Consider the following 20,245-nt stretch of genomic DNA (forward strand, 5'->3'; position numbering starts at 1 on the left):
GGGACACAGCGCAACAGCGACAAGGCCAGCGCATCGTGGATGGAACTCCCAAATATTGTGAGCCAAAATCACCCTTTGTGCCCTCTAAGTTGACTATCTTGGATATCTGCTACAGTAACAGAAATCTGATAAACACTATTCCTTCCCCATAAGTTGCTGAAACCTTGCCCTCCCTTAGAGTCCACCACCAACTAGATCATAAAGTGATTCCCCTCACACAATTTAATCTCTGCCTTCAAGAAATGACTCCGTGGCCTGGGGAAAATGGCTTGGCAAGCAAGAGCGCTTGCCATGTAAGAATGAGGGCCTACAACCATCCGAGTTCAATCCCTAGCAATCCCATCGAAAGCTGGGCATGGCTATACACGCCTGAAATCCTAGTCCGTGGGGAGCAGAGACAGGAGACTCACTGGGACGCCCTGTCTGCCAGCCTGACAGAAAAACAGCAGCTCCAGGTTCAGTGACAGACTACCTCAAGGAAACAGTGATAGAAGCAAACAGTCAACATTCTCTAGTCTCCACATGCGTCACTGCACATGTGTGCACACAGTGCATGCATCTACACATACACATGTGCATCTACCACACATCACTTCATACATATGCTAAAAAAAAGATATGACTCAAATTTATTGCCTAGTGCTTAATTCCACAGACTCCAATAACCCCTGCATGATTTCATAGCTCTTCAAAAAGGTTACATGGCTTGTATCATAGGATCTTCCTCTCACATTTAATTAAACATCTTAAAAGTAATCTTTCCAGCTGGCAAGATGGCTTGGTGGTTTAGACATTTGCCTTAAAAGCCTAAGAACCCAGGTTTGATTTCCCGGTACCCACATAAGACATATGTACACGGTGGCACATGTGTTTGGAGTTTGTTTGCAGTGGCTGGAGGCCCTGTCATGCCCATTCATTCTTTCTCATTCTCTCTCTTGCTCCCTTCCTCCCTCCCTATCTCTGCTTGCATATAAATAAATAAATATTTTTTTTTGTCTGTTTTTCGAGGTAGGGTCTCACTCCAGTCCAAGCTGACCTGGAATTCACTCTGTAGTCTCAGGGTGGCCTCGAACTCATGGCAATCCTCCTACTTCTGCCTCCCAAGTGCTGGGATTAAAGGTGTGTGCCACCACGCCTGGCATAAATCAATATTTTTAAAAGATAACCTTTCCAGGGCTGGAGAAATGGCTTAGCAGTTAAGGTGCTTCCCTGAAAAGCTAAAGGACCTCAGTTCAATTCCCCAACACCCATGTAAGCAACATGCACAAGGTGGTACATGCGTGTAGAGTTCATTTGCAGTGGCTGGAGGCCCTGGTGCACGCATTCTCTCTCTCTCTCTCTCTCTCTCTCTCTCTCTCTCTCTCTCTCTCTCGCACACTCTGCTTCTTTCCCTCTCTCAAATAAATAAATAAAAATAAAATATTTTTAAAATAAAAATAATAATAACCTTATGCCGGGCATGGTGGCGCACATCTTTAATTCCAAGCACTTAGGAGGCAGAGGTAGGAGGATTGCCATGAGTTCGAGGCCACCCTGAGACTACAGAGTGATTTCCAAGTCATCCTGAGCTAGAGTGAGACCCTACCTCAAAAAACCAGAAAATAATAATTAATAATAATAATAATAACCTTTCCAGAGTAACTTCTGTTTTCCTTACATGATCAGGAAGAGGAGGATCATACAAGTTATTAAGTCTCATATGATAGATGAGTCTTCTTTATACCACTTGTGTTTGTACAATTTCTATTTGAATATAACCAGTGAAAACAGTTTTTGAACAGATCATGCCATTTTTAAAACAGTCTGATTACTAGGAAATTCACCTTTTACTATATAATATGTAATGAAAATACATAGTAGCCTATAATAGCTACTGTTACTTGGGGCAGGTTTATCTTCCCTACAAATTTTTAAAAAAAATTTTTATTAACATTTTCCATGATTATAAAATATATCCCATGGTAATTTCCTCTCTCCCCACCCCCACACTTTCCCATTTCTTGCCTTTTAAATTTTATATTGTTTATCATAAAATTAATTCCTACAAAGCCATTGCTAATTAGGCCTTCCTAAGGGATTTCTCAAGGGCTTTTCTGACTATGCTGACTTTAGAGTCTAAATACCAATAATTAATAATAATTTAGAGTCTAAATACCAATAATTAGATGACTTCACTTTGTTCTTGTGATGATAAAAGAAAAGGTCTGGGAACTGGGGAAGACGGCTCAACAGTTCATGGTGCTTCAATTCTCAAGCCATCCATGCAAGCTGCATGCAGAAAGTGACACAAGTATCTGGTGGTCATTTGCAGTGGCAGAGGTCCTCATGCTGCCTCCTCCATGCACATAAATGAATACATTGTCTGTGGGTGTGGGTGTTAGGAAAAAGAAAAGACAGTCTGCTGTGGATGAAGAGGAAGATGAATCCTGGTTGTCTTCTTATTGTTCTTAACAATGTTTCCATTGGTTCAACTTTTCAAAATATGAAATATTTCCCCCACAATGTTTGAAACCTCATTTTTTATGGGATAAACACTTCCTTACAACTCAACGTGTCCACTCTCTTATCCTATTCTGCCTTAGCTTAAACTCTGCACTGTTCCCAAGCCCACAGGCCCTCAGGGCTACCTCACCTGGCCTGCCCAGCTGGCTGGCCCCTCCTTTTGCCTTGTCTGACCATCTGGTTACCCCTCCTTGTGCCCTTCCTGCCCAGCTGGTTATCCCTCCTTGTATCCTGCCTGCCCAGCTGGCTGCCCCCTCTTTGGGTCCTGCACTCTTCTTCCACCGTGTTACTGATGACTCTGAACGCCTCACACTGTGTGAGCGCAGATCCTTTCCTGCTCTTCATCCACGGTCCAGAGGGCAGACTAGCCACTCCGCAAGGGTTTGCTGAACAAATGAAAGTGAAGACTAATGGGCCTCCCGGGATGTCATGGCCAAGAACCAGCAAATATTTTAACATCATTAACTTTCTAAACATCACTTCTTTCCCCATCCACAGTCAACCCCATGAGTTCTAACAGGGAAACTGAGATTAAGAGAAGTCAAGTAAGGGGCATAGAGAAATCCAGGTAACTAGACTATGTACTGGACTTTTTTTCTTCTTCTTCTTGTTGGAGGGGGCAGTGAGACATTGTTTTACCCTGGAGTATGGAACTATGTAGTCCAGATTGGCCTTGCATTTGCATCAAGCATCCTGCCTTAGCCTCCTGAGTGCTGAGATTACAAAGTGTGAGTCACCACATCTGGATTTATGCTGGAATTTTAAATGCTGATTATTTTAGCTACTTTTCTTATATGCCTTCCAATGAATGTCTATTAAAATCTGAATTTGAAAGAAGCACATACTTGGCACTGGGTCCTGAGATAAAGCAAACATGCAGTGCTCCTTCACCGCACCTTCTAATGGGAATTTTATGTGTTCATGATAATTGTGCCCCCATTTCCTCTCTCTAGACAGTGAGGACAGCCTCCCCACTTCACAGCACAGGATTACATTTGGTTGGCTTATCACTGAATGTATCACTTTCAAATGAGACCTTCCTAGATAAGCATTTTCTGCCTACCCAATCCAAAGCTTATTGCCCTAAACCCCCTCAATATATGATGTTTGTCTTCATATAACTGCCACTGGGTGAAAATATGTTGGCCAATTGTTTCTTTCCTCTTATGATGTCTTCCCTCTCTATCACATAAATTTCACTGAATGCCTTTCCACTATGTTCTGCACCAAATCCTCCATACTTGCTACAGTAACAGCAGGAAATAAAGGTTCAGTAAGTATTGTATGAAGGAATGGGAAGTCAGCACAGACGCCAGTACCATTTCCAAAGAAAGAGTGTTTCAACAGTGGGCAGCAAGTTCTAAGAAAGCTGGATACTATGATTAGAGAGAGGAACAGAGGAAATGGAGACCAATGTAGGCACTAGCCCACAACAGGATCAGTGATCCAGGAGACGGGCGTGAACCTTATAGTAACTGCCATTTAGGCTGCCCTTTCTTAGCATTCCACCCCCCCCCCACCACCACCACCAGAATCACTGAGGCCCATTAGGATCATCCTCTTACTTTTCATACACATGTGGCTAAAAGGGAGGGAATATGCACACTAGACCCTTGCATGCCTGTTCCGATTGGCAGTTAGTTATGTTTCTTAAAAGACTGACCATTTGTAACAACCAACCCATGTTTCTGGCGAATTTCATAGCTAAGGAAATGATTTTTCATATATCCATGTTCCCTTTGTACATACTAAAAATTCTACCTGTGAAATTATTTTAAAATGTTTTTATTTATTTTCAAGGAAAGGGAAAGAGAGAGGGAGAGAGAATGGGCACACCACAGCCTCCAGCAGCTACAGATAAACTCCAGGTGTGTGTGGCACCTTGTGAATCTGGCTTTTATGTGGGAACTGAGGAATAGAACCTGGATCGTTAGGCTTTGAAAGCAAGCACCTTAACCACTGAACCATCTCTCCAGCCCTTCCTGTGAGATTTTTAAGCTGACTCCCCTTCCTCATGTTTGCTTCTCATAAATACAGTAACAAAAAAGTTGGTTGACCTTGCTCTTGTCTTTGTAGTCAAGATTCTGTATCTAACATGAGCCATTTCTTCAACTTATGGGTTTTGTTACATGGAACCAATTGTTTCATATTTATGGGCCTCACAGATTCTTCTCAGAAATTAGGTTAAGAACCAGATGATTCTGTTTAAATTGGAACCATTATATAAATGTAAAAGCAAACATCTAGAGATGTACAATAGAAACTGAAGAAAAAATCCTACAGACTTAGTCTGCCTGCCTTATATAAAAACACTAAGAATTGAAGAACAATATTATTTCATTACTCTGAGTTCAAAGCAGGGAAATTGGTCAAATAAATAACCAAATAACTACATAACAAAATGAACAAAAACAGGACTCAGGCAGGCAAGGAGAAAGGAGGGGAAAGAAAGGAAGGAACTACATATAGCTCAAATCAGTAATTCAGCACATGTGTTACAAAGAAAAAAAATTGCCCACACAGTGGGGGTTATTTGCAAAAAAAAAAAAAAAAAAAAGACACAAATTTTCTAAAAATAAAGTGTGGCTAGACACCTCCTATAGATCTAACAAGCTATTCCTGGGATAAAGCAATGACAATTGAACGACAAAGGATCCAGTGCAGCCTACATGGACCTTATGCCTTGTCAGCTTGTGGAAAATGGCATTTCTGCACCAGAGAGCAGGGGAGCCATTATAACAACAGAAGAGGACAGCTTGGAAGAAAAGTGCACCAAAGTCAGCCAGATTTGAGTCACAGCTTCTGTGTGAGTTTACACCTTTCAGATTTAAGACAACAGTGGAAAATTTTGCTGATATACACACTTCACTCATTCCAAGCATTACTTGCAACCATGGCAATGCAGAAATGTGGGAAAGGGCAAAAGAGAACAATTTTCAGTGCATCCATTTAAAAAAGTCATGAGACATGCTAACATACAAACCCCCAGAACCTGTGAGCATAGCAGCATGAGCTAGCAATGGCAGTACACACAGATTCTCCACCCTAAATCCCAGTCTCATTACCAGAGGCAGCTTAAGCATGACAGAGACCACAGTGGCTCACAACAGACAGATGGATTCAACTTAGAAGTTAGATGGAATTTGTCAACAGACAAAAAGCTGGAAGAAAACAGTATGAAATTAACCAGTGTTGACTAGCTCTCTGACCTATTTATCTGAACACAAATGAGGTCAGTCAGTGTTTCAGCATCATGTGTCAAAACAAAGTATTGGAAAGATGTGGCCAGGATGAAGTCATGGTAGGATGATCTGCTCTGACTGCCACTGATTTGAATCACTCTAAGTACTTTTGTTTCCTCCTTGTCATCTATATAATACTTTTACAAGAACTAATGCAGAGTTTTTTTTTACATATTTACCAACATAAAACACAGGAGGTTCCTTAAGTTGCACTGAAAGATTGCTGAGTATCAGGCCTTGGAGTTGGGCAAATTGGCAGAAGGCTCACAAAAGCCTGAAGTCTAGTATCTCCCCCACATGGACAGATGGGGAGGACCAAAAGCAATATTCTCAGCAAACCTGAGAATTTCATGCTTTCTCAAGTCCCCATCTAAAGATGTCATGCAGCCAGTATTGGGTGTGGCTGCTGACAATGTTCTAAGTGGACCTGAGCATCTCACCAAGTCCTCAGGAGAGGGCAGGCACACTATGCAATCCTGCCCTCTGGGCACTAGGACTGGGATGGCAGGTGCTCTGGGGACTGGCCCTGTAGCTCACTCCTCTTTAATACTCTCAGTATAGAGTACCCTCAAGAGCTACTAAGTTTGTCATTAGTTGAAGGAGCAAAGATGCTTGCGCATATTTTTTCAATGCTTTATTTCCTTACTTGTCATTCACAAAGACAAAATAAAAATCCAATTATAAAACCCTAGCCTTAAATCATTTAAAGGGAAGTCATCATATCTTTTGACTAGTCACCCCATCTTAGACTTTTAAGAGTCTCATGCTCTACCAGGTGAATGAGCCTGGACACTTACACGATTCTATCTTGAGCCAGGAGCCACTTTCCCTTCCCATGTGAAAATTCATCTCAAAGAGTTTATTATATTTTTTTAAACCTTGTGGTTTTATTACTTGTGACTGTGGAAACTCAAACAAGGAGCATCTTAATAAAAACACTTTCAAGTGAAAGTGAGTAAGTACTTGCCAATACCCATAAGATGCTGGGATTATACATTCTAACATACACATGCACTTAAAAAAGCGATCTTGTTACTGTAACTTAGGAAGCACTTTTTAAAATAGCATGCATGTTCACAAACACTGAAGAACTTGTTCAGTATGTAACTTTATCTTCCCCTCCTAACTGCCTGAGTAACCACATTCAAGGCACATGACCGCCACACACTTCACATCCATCCACTGAAAGGCTGCTTCAGGCTCCAAAACTGCATGGTAGTTAAAGCAACATGAATACTCTATCTAGAAATACATGAGGATTTTTACACAAACCTCATATTGCTTATAATGACTGGTTCTTATGGGGAAAAACCATTTTTCTAATAATACAAGATTAGCTTAAAATATTTTTAGATATTAAGGAAATATTCAGGCAGACGTGCCTGTTATTGTTGAAAAAGCATGTTTCTTAGAACTAGTATGCACCTAGATTAATATTACATATTCAGCAACTTAATAATGTAAATACAAAAGACAGAATTTTAAAGTTAATTACAGTTTATACCCAGAATCCACATAGAACAGTCAGAACTAAACGTCTATTATTGAAGTAAGAACACGGGTCCTTGATCATTACAGGGTTATCTAATTTCATATTCCAGAAACATAAAGCGTAGGTGTCATCAGCAGTGATCTTTCCTAGCCCCCAGCAGCCCATGGCCCACTGACACGGATGTCCAGCACAAGAGCAGCACCCACGATGAAGGGCTGGGCAGCCCGGGCAGAGCCTTTCCTTCCAGCCTTCTCACAGCAAGGAAAATGGCAGACCAGTCAGGCTCCCAGAGCGCTGGCTCTGTGGGTTAGATGACAGAAAAACTTACACAAAAGAAGTCTCCGGAGTATATAGACGGCACTGTTTTTGTTTTTCACTTTTATATTTTTGGACACAGTTGTGTGGAAGGGGACACAATGCTGCTTTACAAAGGACACAGAGCCCCTTGTTTGAGCTACCAACCTCTCAGCCACATGGAAAAATGTCAGTCATCCATTTGTTAGAATCGAAATTTTCTTCTACTGCTCACAATATGTGACACACATTTTAAGGGGCCGTTGAAGTATAAAAACAAAGGAAACCCTTAAAACAGAAGTCATCTTCCTAGTTTTGCCCTTCCTTTATCTCCGAGCCTCTGTCACATTGTTTCCACATGCTCAGGTCCTTGAAACTTGTGCAAAAGCATTGCAAGATAAAACTGCATCAACATCACATTTCAACATGACCTACTAATGATCTGCCAGTCATGTGGGCCAGAATAATCCTTAATTAAAGCATAACCTACAAACGCCCCTGACGGGAGGCATTTCTCAGCTAAGGACAGACATTGAACATGTGGACATGGGTGTATTTCATTCTGGACTCAGAAACCATTAAAAATGATTGTCCATTTGCCACTTTCAGAGGTCATACAACACTCTCGCAGACAGGAAATATTTAGAGATAAAGAACAATTCTTTCCTTTTCCAAAATCAGCGTGATTGTACAAGTACTACTGAGCTGCCTGAAATCAACAGAACACAAGTGTGTGTGAGCTCTTCTACAAGGGCTCAGGGTTTCTATTCTGACCACATGGAGATAATGTCCACAACAAATGTAATACAAACTGGATACATAGTGCCAGGGTTACTTACCCTAGAAAAGCTGAATTATTCCTTGTGGCTGGAAGTCACAAATGGTCGAAGTACAATTCTCTTTATTTGCTCTTCCAGTGAGCCAAATGGAACCTCCCCATTAACCCAGTCTATTGCAGATAATCTCGCAGCACACAGGCTCCCCTGCCTACCCCAAGTTCCCAGCCCAGCAAGGATAATCACATTCCGGCAGCAGGGAGTGAACAGATGGTGGATTCCATGGTAACCAGCCTTCCTGAGGCGATTGGTAGAAGTGTGTGACTACTGCTTATTGGGTAACAATACCTGCCTTTGTGCTCCAGCCCTGCAAATACTAACGGAAGGAACACACGCAGTTGCTCACATGGGCAGGGCTTGCCTAGCAGGTGTTTGGCTATTTAAACAAGGCAGAGCCACCCAACTAAAAGCTTTCTGCAAATTCACCCTTTCTGGGACAAAGTCCTAATGTCTCAGAAAGCCTATGCTGCTAGCTCAGGGAGACAGCTCACAGAAGCTTAACTCTGCTAACAGAAAAGAAAATTTTAAGTTAACTTGCAAAGTCTAGAAATCTGAGCTGCATCAGAAAGTTGTTTTCTGATCTGTAATATCCCTCAGAATTGAAAACTGGTTTTATATACTGAAGGATTTTTAAAACAAATAATCTTATTTTGGAAATAAAGCCAAGATTGAGACTCAATTTTCAGGGAAAAAAAAAAAAACGGACTTGATTTTTATTTGGTATTGAATGAGTAGAGGGAAAGGGGTTAAAATCTTGAACAATATCTGTAGCCTTGTTCAATGATAGGCATGAAATCTCTTGTAATAAACCCAGTTTTTAATAAATGGGTTTAATTTGTTTCTGCATTTCTGAAGATTATGTGCTGATTCAGCAGGACAAGTTACCTCACTACTGCTGCTCCCGGCAGCATGACTGAAAACTATTCCACACAGATACCAGTCACCAGGAACCCACAACACAGGCACGCAAAATGTCATCAGATATAAATTCTTACATGAGCAAGGACATAAATAATTAGGATAAGCCAGAAAAGAATTTAAAAAAAAAAAAACCTTACTGTAACCAAAACTACAGATATCATTGCCTCCATTTTAACCATTCCACATTTTAAATCTCAAGAGTTCTTTTCTTGGCATGTTCAAGAAATACAAATATTAAAAGGAAAAGATACAATTATTACTTCCAGCTAGTATAATTTTAACCCTACTTAAAAAACTCATACACACACACACACACACACACACACAATCACAAGTATCAAGAAGGACTGGCTATAGAGCTGGCTCAGCAGATAAAGGCGCCTGCTTGCAAAGTCTGATGGCCTGGGTTCATTCCCTAGTACTCATGTAAAGGCAGATACACAAAGTAGCACATGTGCCTGAAGTTCATTTGCAGTGGTAGGAAGTCCTGGCATGCCCATACTCACTACCTCTCTCTCTATCACAAATAAAAATCTCTGTTTCAGCCCTGCATGGTGGTACACACCTTTGTCCCAGCACTCAGGAGGCAGAGGAAGGAGGACTGCCATGAGCTTGAGGTCACCCTGAGACTACATAGAGAATTCCAGATCAACTTGAATGAGAGCAAAACTCTTCTACCTCAAACAACAAAACAAAACAAAACATTTTCAAAAAAAAGGATATTGTTTATAGTACCAGAAAGTAAGTTGCAGTAACCAAAAACAGATATCAATACCTTTATAAATGCAAAAGTCAGACTTTTCATTTTTATTTCATTTTTATTTATAGCAGCCCTAACACGTTCATATTCATTCATCCCAATTAAAAAAAACCAAAAATGTAAAGAATGAACTTTTATTGCAACCTAATTGAAGAGACAAAAGGTACTAAAAAATAAAAAGAGCTATTTTAAGGTTTCAAATCTAAACAGTCATGTAGTGAGATTTCAACATACTTATAAAAAAGCTTAACAGAATAAAATTTATCTCTCTCCCTGTCTCTCTCTCCATATATATATATTTGAGAGAGAAAGAGGGGGAGAGAGAGAGAGAATGGGCGTGCCAAGGCCTTCAGACACTGCAAACAAACTCCAGACACGTGCGCCCCCTTGTGCATCTGGCTAACGTGAGTCCTGGGGAACTGAGCCTCGAACCGGGGTCCTTAGGCTTCACAGGCAAGCGCTTAACCGCTAAGCCATCTCTCCAGTCCTATCTCAATATATTTAAGAAGATGGAAATACCAAAAGAAAATTCAATGTCACAATGAGTAAAGTCACTGTTCCAATCTTTTAAAAATTGTTAGAAATAACACAAATATACTCACACCTCTAAAACGTATGACTCCAGGACACACCTCTCTCTATGAATTACAGGTCCCTCGATTTAATCACTTACTGAATTTCCTCTGACTTTTAATAAGCAAATAAAATGTAACATTCCAAAGCTCAAGTCCTGATTTCCTCCTCAAACCTTTCTCCTCTCTCTTGGATCCTTCCTTGGATAGAGAAATGACAACAGTATCTCCCCAGTCAGTCAGGCTAACCTGTTCTCACTCCTGTGACAAGAATGGGTTCATTTGGATGACAGTTTGGGGAGACAGGCTACCAGGGCAGAGAAGGCATGGCAGCCGGAGTCTGAGGTGGCAGGCCCCACTGCACTCCCCAACAGAAAGCAAGGCACGAACGTCGGGACACAGCTCTTTCTGCCTTTTTTTTAGATTATTTATTTATTTATTTATTTATTTATTTGAGAGATAAAGAGAGAATGAGCATGTCAGAGCTTTCGGCCACTGCAAATGAACTCCAGACACATGCACCTTTGTGCATCTGGCTTTCATGGGTTCTGGCCAGTAATAATGAGCCTCTGCCATAACTACTGCCCACTGCAAAGAAAGAGAACGGCTTCTCTGACCACGGCTGAAAGCAGCACTAACCTATGGGCATATGCACCCATACTGAGAAGGCAGTTTGAGGGGCACAATAGCAACAGTAAGTTCCTCACAGGGCCTCCCAGCCAAGGACTTTTGACCAAGTTTACAGTACTAGGCATGAAGTCAAGTGGAGCAGGCCTAAACTCTATCACTGGACAAATCTTGCCTGAAAGGTCAGTTGTGTGGCTTACAGGGTCCACTAATAGGTAAGAATGAGACAGGTAACTTCTCTCTCCCGGCAGCCTGTGCACCTGGCACTGTGAAATCTGGTGGGTAGGGAGGAAGCTCCCTCTCAGTTCCAGCTGTCTCTCAGTGCCTGCAACCAAAGCATGAGCAATCTTTAGCAACAGGGTCTTACCATTAAGCTCTGGTAGGCAAACAACATCCTTGGCAATAGCCAATTGTTCTGGAGGCTTCAGGGATCTTCATAACAACCCCTAGGGTTTTACAACCCTGGCACTAGGGCTTTCATTTAATAACAAATGACTTGTGGTTTGGAATTTATCTCAGTGGAAGAAAACTTGCCTACAAGCTCAAGGGACTGGGTTTTTCCTTAGCATAAAAAAACAGGAAAGAAATATTTACCTGTGGCTTTAGGGATCACTATTATCCATCCATGCAGGATACATTCATTAAAGCTCTCTTTAAAATTATATATATTGTTTGTTTCTTTGAGGCAGGGTCTGACTCTGTAGCTCTAGGATGGCCGTGAACTCCTGGCGCTCCTCCTACCTCTGCCTAAGTGCTGGGATTAAAGATGTGTGCCACCATGCCTGACTTAAAAATTTTATTTTTAAATTAGCTTGGAAAATAGCATGTTTCCCATATGGCTTTTCATATATCCATTGCTTCAGTTGACCCTCCCACCAGCCTTTCCCCGCCTCCATCCCAGCTTAAACCTTTCAACCCCCAGCAATCCCCATTCTACGATCAAATCTCATGAGTTCTAACCCACCTCAAGTCAGCTCCCACCCATGGTACATTTCAAGCTGTTTACACTCTACAAATATTTCATGTTAAACACACAAATCAAAAACTTCAAAGCTAGGATCTGCATGAGAGAACATGGGCTTTGTCTTTCTGAGCCTGGGTTATCTCACCTAGTATAAATTTCTTACAAATTTGTAATTCCACTTTTTTTAACTGCTGAATGAAATACCATTGTGTATGTACCTCATTTTCATTACCCATTCATCAGTTGGATGGACATCTAGGCTGATTCCATTTCCTGGCTATTGAGAATACAGCAGCAATGAACACGGATGTGCAAACAAGTCTGTAGTTCGATAACAAGTCTTCAGGTATAGGCGCAGGAGCTGAATTATACCATATCTCTGTTTTCAGCTATCTGAGAACCAGCATTTTAATTTTACAACGTGGCTGCACTAGTTTACATGCCCACCAACAGTGAACGTGTGTTCCACTATCTCCACATCCCCACCAGCAATTGTGGACATCTGTTTTCTTAACTGTGAAAAGACGAAATCCTAAAAGTATATTGAATTTCTACTGCTCTGATAGCTACGGATATTGAATGTTTTTTTTTAAAGTGGACTTCCTATCCACTTGCATTTTTTTTTCTTTTATTTCACTGTTTTCTGTTGTTGTTTTGTTTTGCTTTTTTTGATGTAGGGTCTTACTCTAGCCCAGGCTGACCTGGAACTGACTATGTAGTCTCAGGATGGTCTCGAACTCATGGCCATCTTTGTACCTCTGCATCCCAAGTTCTGGGATTAAAGGTTTGTGTCACCACACCTGACAATTTCACTGATTATTTACACTGATTTTTTTGTTTCTATTTCATTAATTTGTGCCCTAATCTTAATTATTTCTGTCAACTGACTTTGAGTTGGCCTTATTCTTGGTTATTCCAAGGTCCTAAAGTATATCATTACAGCATTTATCTTTTGAGATTTCTATGATTTCTTAGCATAGGAACTTGGAGCTATAAAGTTCCACTTTGGGACTGCTTTCATTGAAACCCATAGCTTTTTGGTAAACTGTGTTACTGTTATTCAATTCCAGCAATTTTTTTTTTCTGTGTTGATTTCTTCAACGACCTATTCATCCTTCCACAGTATGTTGTTTCACCTCCATGAGTTTTTGTATGTTCTATACTTTCTCTTGCTATTGAGCTATAGTTTTATTCCATTGTGATCAAATGAATACAAGGAATCATTTCAACATTTCTATGTTTGTTATATAGGTATAAAGAAAATTCCGGGACTTCTGGTTAAGATGGCGGCGTAGGTACCACGCCAAAGCAGCCTGGGGGGAAAAAAGACCAAAAAAACTCAGCAAAATACATACTTTTACTAAAAAGTCAGGTGTATAGAAAACTGAAATGGCAGGGGAAAAGTAGAAGAGACCCAGAGCATCCAGAGCCCGCACAGGCTGGCAGAAATGGCCCCGGCAGGTCCGCCAACTATGGTGGTGGCGGCACAGCAGAAAGCCGCCAGGCTCAGCTCCAGGTACGGGAAAAGCCAGGTGCGGGAGCTTCCCCTCAAACTCAGGAACCGTGAAGGGAGAGCGGCAGTGAGCAATGGAGGAGCAGACCGCGAGGTAGAAGAACATGTGGAGCAGCGAGAGAACCAGAGCAGCTGCGGCTCCCCCCCCTCCCCCACCACCTGAGCCCAGCTCCAGCGAACAGAGCAGCGGTCCCAGGACTCGGCCACGCCAACTTGAGCCGACAGCAGGACCCAAGCAGGAGCAGAGACAAGCAGCAACATCGGCGGCTCCTGCACTGGCAATAGGGGTCCCAGCAGTGGCAGATCCAGTAGCGGCACCTTCAGAGGCGGCAGAAGCAGATCTACCAGCAGCAGCTTCAGCAACAGCAGCAACAGATCCAACAGTGGCAGCTTCAGCAGCAGCAGTAGGAGGTCCAGCAGCGAGGGTGCCGATCTGCAGGGCCACAGGGTCCAGCCTCGGTTTGCCCAACAGGAAAAGCCAGTGCCCAGCTCCAGAAATCAGAACAGCAGCCCAACGACCCAGCCAGCAACTTGATTGAGACCAAAATCATCCAAAAAGGTAACTGGCATTGATTAAAACAGGGAAGGGTCTCACTTGGTCACAAGCTGACTTGGATCACTCAACAGACCAGAAATCTTAACCTCTTTGTTGATAGAGGATCTGGTTGTTATAATAACTACTCTTGCATAAATATTCAGTGCTGATTTTGATTGAATGTGTACAGTGTTTAGTTAAATTTTAGAATCTACCTGTATTTTATTCCACTCAGCCTACTTGAATACTCCCATAGCAGGGAAACTCAACCCCTAGAAACACCTTTGTAGAGACTCTGAGAGCCTTAAGAGCTACACCTAACACCTTAAGCTCCTATCCTGAAGATCTGTAACATTAAATCAACTGACACAGCTAAGAATACCTAGCTAGCTAGAAAATCCAAGCATTAACTTAATCCAAGATGCAAAAATATATACATTATAAAACAAGAAACACTAAAAATCAAGACATTATAAATCCACCTAACAGTTATAATGCATCAGAAATGATCTCCAGTGAGAACGAGTTAGAGGAAATGCCTGAGAAAGATTTCAAAACAATGATTGTAAATATGTTCAAAGAAGTCAGAGAACAAATCAAAGGAGTCAAACTGGAACTCAAGGAGGAAACCAAAGGAATCAAAGAGATGCAGGACACCAATTTCATGAAATAAAGAAGGCAATACAAGACATAAATAAGGAAATAGAAATAATAAAGAAAAACCAGTCAGAATTACTAGCAATTGAAGAACACAGGTAATGAAATAAAAAACTCTGTAGAAAATCTCACCAGTAGAATGGATGAAGGAGAGGACAGAATATCTAAGCTAGAAGACCAGGTGGCAGATCAAATACAGTCCAACAAAGAGAAGGACAAACTTATAGAAAAGTATGAGTGGGAATTTCAAGATATTGAGGACACCATGAAAAGACCAAATATAAGAATTCAGGGCATAGTAGAAGGACAAGAATTCTACTCCAAAAGCATAGTAGGCATCTTCAACAAAATCACAGAAGAAAACTTCCCCCAAATTGAGACAGAGGTGCTAATGCAGATACAGGAAGCCTTTAGAACCCCAGCCAGACAAAACCCAGAAAGAAACTCTCCTCGCCACATTATACTCAAACTTCCAAACACACAAACCAAAGAAAAAATATTGAAAGCAGTTAGAGAGAAAAATCAAGTTACCTACAAAGGCAAGCCCATCAGGATTACAGCAGATTATTCAACACAAACTTTAAAAGGCAGAAGGGCATGGAGTGATGTATTCCAAGTACTGAAAGATAACAACTGTCAACCAACGTTACTTTATCCTGCAAAGCTATCCATTCAAATAGACAGAGAAATAAGGCCATTCCATGACAAAAGCAGGTTAAAGGAGTATTTGAAGACAAAACCAGCTCTACAGAAAATATTGATAGAATCCTCCATGCTGAAGAAAAGGGAAAGCACACATATAAGGAACCTGGAAAAAATAAGCAATACTCAAATACTAGTTAACATAAGAGAGCAAAGGTAGAACCAGAACCACACACACACACACACACACACACAAATGGCAAACATAAATACACACTGTTCAATAGTATCTCTTATTATCAACGGCCTCAATGCCCCAACCAAAAGACATAGGTTTGCAGACTGGGTTCAAAAGTAGGATCCTACAATTTGTTTTCTCCAAGAAACTCACCTTTCTACAAAGGATGGATGTTATCTTAGGGTGAAAGGTTGGAAGACGGTGTTTCAAGCAAATGGGCCTAGAAAACAAGCAGGGGTTGCTATCCTAATATCTGACAAGGTAGACTTCAGTCCAACGTTAGTCAAAAAAGATGAAGAAGGTCAGTTTATATTGATTTAAGGGCACACTCCAACAAGAGGATACTACAATCCTAAACATATATGCACCTAACATGGGGGCTCCCAAATTCATCAAACAAACACTATTAGAACTAAGGTCACAGATAACACCAAACACAGTGGTAGTGGGTGACTTTAACACCCCGCTCTCATCAATGGACAGGTCATCATGAGAAAAAATAAACAGAGAGGCATCTGGACTAAATGAGGTCATAGTAGGAATGGACCTAACAAACATATACAGGACATTTCATCCAAAGGCTGCAGAATATACATTCTTTTCAGCAGCACATGGAACATTCTCTAAAATAGACCATATATTAGGACACAAAGCAAATTTTAACAAATTCAGGAAAACTGAAATAATTCCTTGCATTCTATCTGACCACAATGGAATTAAACTACAAATCAGTAGCAAGAAAGGCTATAGAGCATACACAAAATCATGGAAACTAAACAATACATTACTAAATGATGAATGGGTCAATGAAGAAATCAAAAAATTTATAGAGTCAAATGATAATGAGAACACAACATACCAAAATCTCTGGGACACAATGAAGGCAGCTCTAAGAGGTAAATTTATAGCCTTAAGTACCTACATTAAGAAACTAGAAAGGTCGCAAGTAAACAACCTAATGCTTCACCTTAAAGCCCTGGAGAAAGAAGAACAAGGCAAACCAAAAATTAGTAGACGGGAAGAAATAATAAAGACTAGGGCAGAAATTAATGAAAAAGAAACAAACAAACAAAAAAAAAACAATCCAAAGAATTAATGAATCAAAGAGTTGGTTCTTTGAAAGGATAAACAAGATTGATTAACCATTAGAAAATCTGACCAAAAGAAAGAGAGAAGAGACACAAATTAATAAAATCAGAGATGAAAAAGGTAACAACATCACAACAGATTCCAGAGAAATTAAAAAAATCATAGGGACATACTATAAAAGCATATACTCCACAAAGTATGAAAATCTGAAAGAACTGTATGATTTCCTTGATTTATATGACCTACCTAAATTAAATAAAGATGAGATTAATCACTTAAATAGACCTATAACAAGCATGGAGATCCAAACAGTTATCAATAATCTCCCAACTAAAACATGCCCATGCCCATGCCCAGATGAATTCACTGCTGAATTTTATCAGACCTTCAAGGAAGAGCTAACACCATTGCTTCTTAAACTTTTCCAGGAAATAGAAAAAGAAGGAATTCTACCAAACTCCTTCTATGAAGCCAGCATCACCCTGATACCAAAACTAGGCAAAGGTAGAACAAAAAAGGAAAATTACAGACCAATCTCCCTCATGAACATAAATGCAAAAATTCTCAACAAAATATTGGCGAAAACAATACAAGAATATATCAAAAAGATCATTCACCCTGACCAAGCTTTATCTCAGAGATACAGGGATGGTTCAATATACACAAGTCTATAAATATAGTAAATGAGTTGAAGGACAAAAATCATATGATCCTCTCATTAGATGCAGAGAAAGCATTTGACAAAATCTAACATCGCTTTATGATAAAAGTCCTACAGAGACTGGGAATAGAAGGAACATATCTCAATATAATAAAGGCTATTTATGACAAGCCTACAGCCAACATATTACTAAATGGGGAAAAACTGGAAGCTTTTCCACTAAAATCAGGAAGAAGGGCTGGAGAGATGGCTTAGCGGTTAAGCGCTTGCCTGTGAAGCCTAAGGACCCCGGTTCGAGGCTCGGTTCCCAGGTCCCACGTTAGCCAGATGCACAAGGGGGCGCACGCGTCTGGAGTTCGTTTGCAGAGGCTGGAAGCCCTGGCGCGCCCATTCTCTCTCTCTCCCTCTATCTGTCTTTCTCTCTGTGTCTGTCGCCCTCAAATAAATAAATAAAAAAAAATCAGGAAGAAGATAAGGGTGTCCACTGTCCCCACTTTTATTTAATATAGTTCTGGAAGTCTTAGCCATAGCAATAAGGCAAGAGACACAAAGGGATAGAAATTGGAAAGGAAGAGATCAAGTTATCATTATTTGCAGATGACATGATTCTATACATAAAGGACCCTAAAGACTCTACTAGAAAACTGTTACAGCTGATCAAAAACTACAGCCATGTAGCAGGATACAAAATAAATACACAGAAATCAGTAGCCTTCATATATGCTAACAACAAACACACAGAGGATGAAATCAGAGAATTACTACCATTCACAATTGCATCACAAAAAAATGAAGTACCTTGGAATAAACCTAACGAAGGAAGGAAAGAATCTCCACAACGAGAACTTTAAAACACTGAAACGAGAAATTGCAGAAGACACTAGAAAGTTGAGAAACATCCCTTGTTCCTGGATTGGAAGAATCAATATTGTGAAAATGGCAATCTTACCAAAAGCAATCTACACATTTAATGCAATCCCTATCAAAATTCCTAAGGCATTCTTCATGGAAATAGAAAAAACAATCCAAAAATTCATTTGGAATCAAAAAAACCTCGAATATGTAAAATAATACTGAGCAACAAAAAAGAGGCTGGTGGTATCACCATACCTGATTTTAACCTGTACTGCAGAGCCATAGTGACAAAAACAGCATGGTACTGTCACAAAAACAGACATGTAGACAGAACAGAGGACCCAGATGTAAGCCCAAGTAGCTACACCCACCTGATATTTGATAAAAATGCCAAACATACTCATTGGAGAAAAGACAGCCTCTTCAGCAAATGGTGTTAGGAAAACTGGATACATATCTATAGAAGGATGAAAATAGATTCTTCTCTTTCTCCATGCACAAGAATTAAGTCCAAATGGATTAAAGACCTTAACATCAGACCTGAAACTCTGAAACTGCTAGAGGAAAAAGTAGGGGAAACCCTTCAACATATTGGTCTTGGCAAAGACTTTCTGAATACAACCCCAATTGCTCAGGCAATAAAACCACAGATTAATCACTGGGATCTCATGAAATTACAAAGATTTTGCACTGCAAAGGACACAGTGAAAAAAGCAAAGAGGCAACCTACAGAATGGGAAAAAATCTTTGCCAGCTATATATCTGATAGAAGATTAATATCTAGGATATACAAAGAACTCAAAAAGTTAAATAATAAGGAATCAAACAAGCCAATCAACAAATGGGCTATGGAGCTAAACAGAGCATTCTCAAAGGAAGAAATACGAATGGCATATAAGCATCTAAAAAGATGTTCTACGTCACTAGTCATCAGGGAAATGCAGATTAAAACTACATTGAGATTCCATCTCACTCCTGTCAGATTGGCAACCATCATAAAAACAAATGATCATAAATGCTGGCGGGGATATGGAAAAAGAGGAACCCTTCTACACTGCTGGTGGGAATGCAATCTGGTCCAGCCATTGTGGAAATCAGTGTGGAGGTTCCTAAAAGAGCTAAAGATTGATCTTCCATATGACCCAGCTATAGCACTCTTAGGCATATATCCGAAGGAATGATCTCATTTCCTTAGAAGTACATGCCCAACCATGTTTATTGCTGCTCAATTTATAATAGCTGGGAAATGGAACCAGCCTAGATGTCCCTCAACTGATGAGTGGATAATGAAGATGTCGCACATTTATACAATGGAGTTCTACTGAAATGAAGTTATAAAATTTGCAGAAAAATGGATGGACCTGGAAAGGATTATACTAAGTGAAGTAAACCAGGCCCAGAAAGCCAAGCGCCACATGTTCTCCCTCATATATGGATCCTAGCTACAGATGATTGGGCTTCTGCATGAGAAGGAAAATACTTAGTAGCAGAGGCCAGTAAGTTAAAAAGGAGATATAGCCGGGCGTGGTGGCACACGCCTTTAATCCCAGCACTCGGGAGGCAGAGGTAGAAGGATTGCCATGAGTTCAAGGCCACCCTGAGACTACAGAGTTTATTCCAGGTCAGCCTGACCAGAGTGAGACCCTACCTCCAAAAACCAAAAAATAAATAAATAAATTAATTAATTAATAAAAAGGAGATATAAAGGGAAGAGAAAGGAAGGGAGGAGGGTACTTAATAGGTTGGCATTGTATATATGTAAGTACAATGATTGAGTTGGGGAGGTAATATGATGACGAATGGAATTTCGAAGGGGAATGTGCGGAGGGGGGAGGTATTACCATG

At 40.5% G+C, this 20,245-nt stretch overlaps 1 protein-coding gene across 2 annotated transcripts in view; it reads right to left on the bottom strand.

Moving 5' to 3' along the window:
• Fgd4 (FYVE, RhoGEF and PH domain containing 4) overlaps positions 1-20,245 on the bottom strand; it is a 231,056-nt gene that overhangs the window by 151,231 nt on the left and 59,580 nt on the right. Inside the window, exon 1 of one of the 2 annotated variants that reach the window (XM_004663222.3) lies at positions 8,370-8,605. The exons of the other annotated variant lie outside the window; for it this stretch is intronic. The gene's annotated coding sequence lies outside the window, so the exon portion shown is untranslated. Of the gene's footprint in view, positions 1-8,369; positions 8,606-20,245 lie in introns of those variants that run through there. 2 annotated transcript variants of the gene reach the window in all.

Source organism: Jaculus jaculus, chromosome 5 (assembly GCF_020740685.1).
Source record: "Jaculus jaculus isolate mJacJac1 chromosome 5, mJacJac1.mat.Y.cur, whole genome shotgun sequence".
In the NCBI taxonomy this organism is placed as follows: domain Eukaryota; kingdom Metazoa; phylum Chordata; class Mammalia; order Rodentia; family Dipodidae; genus Jaculus; species Jaculus jaculus.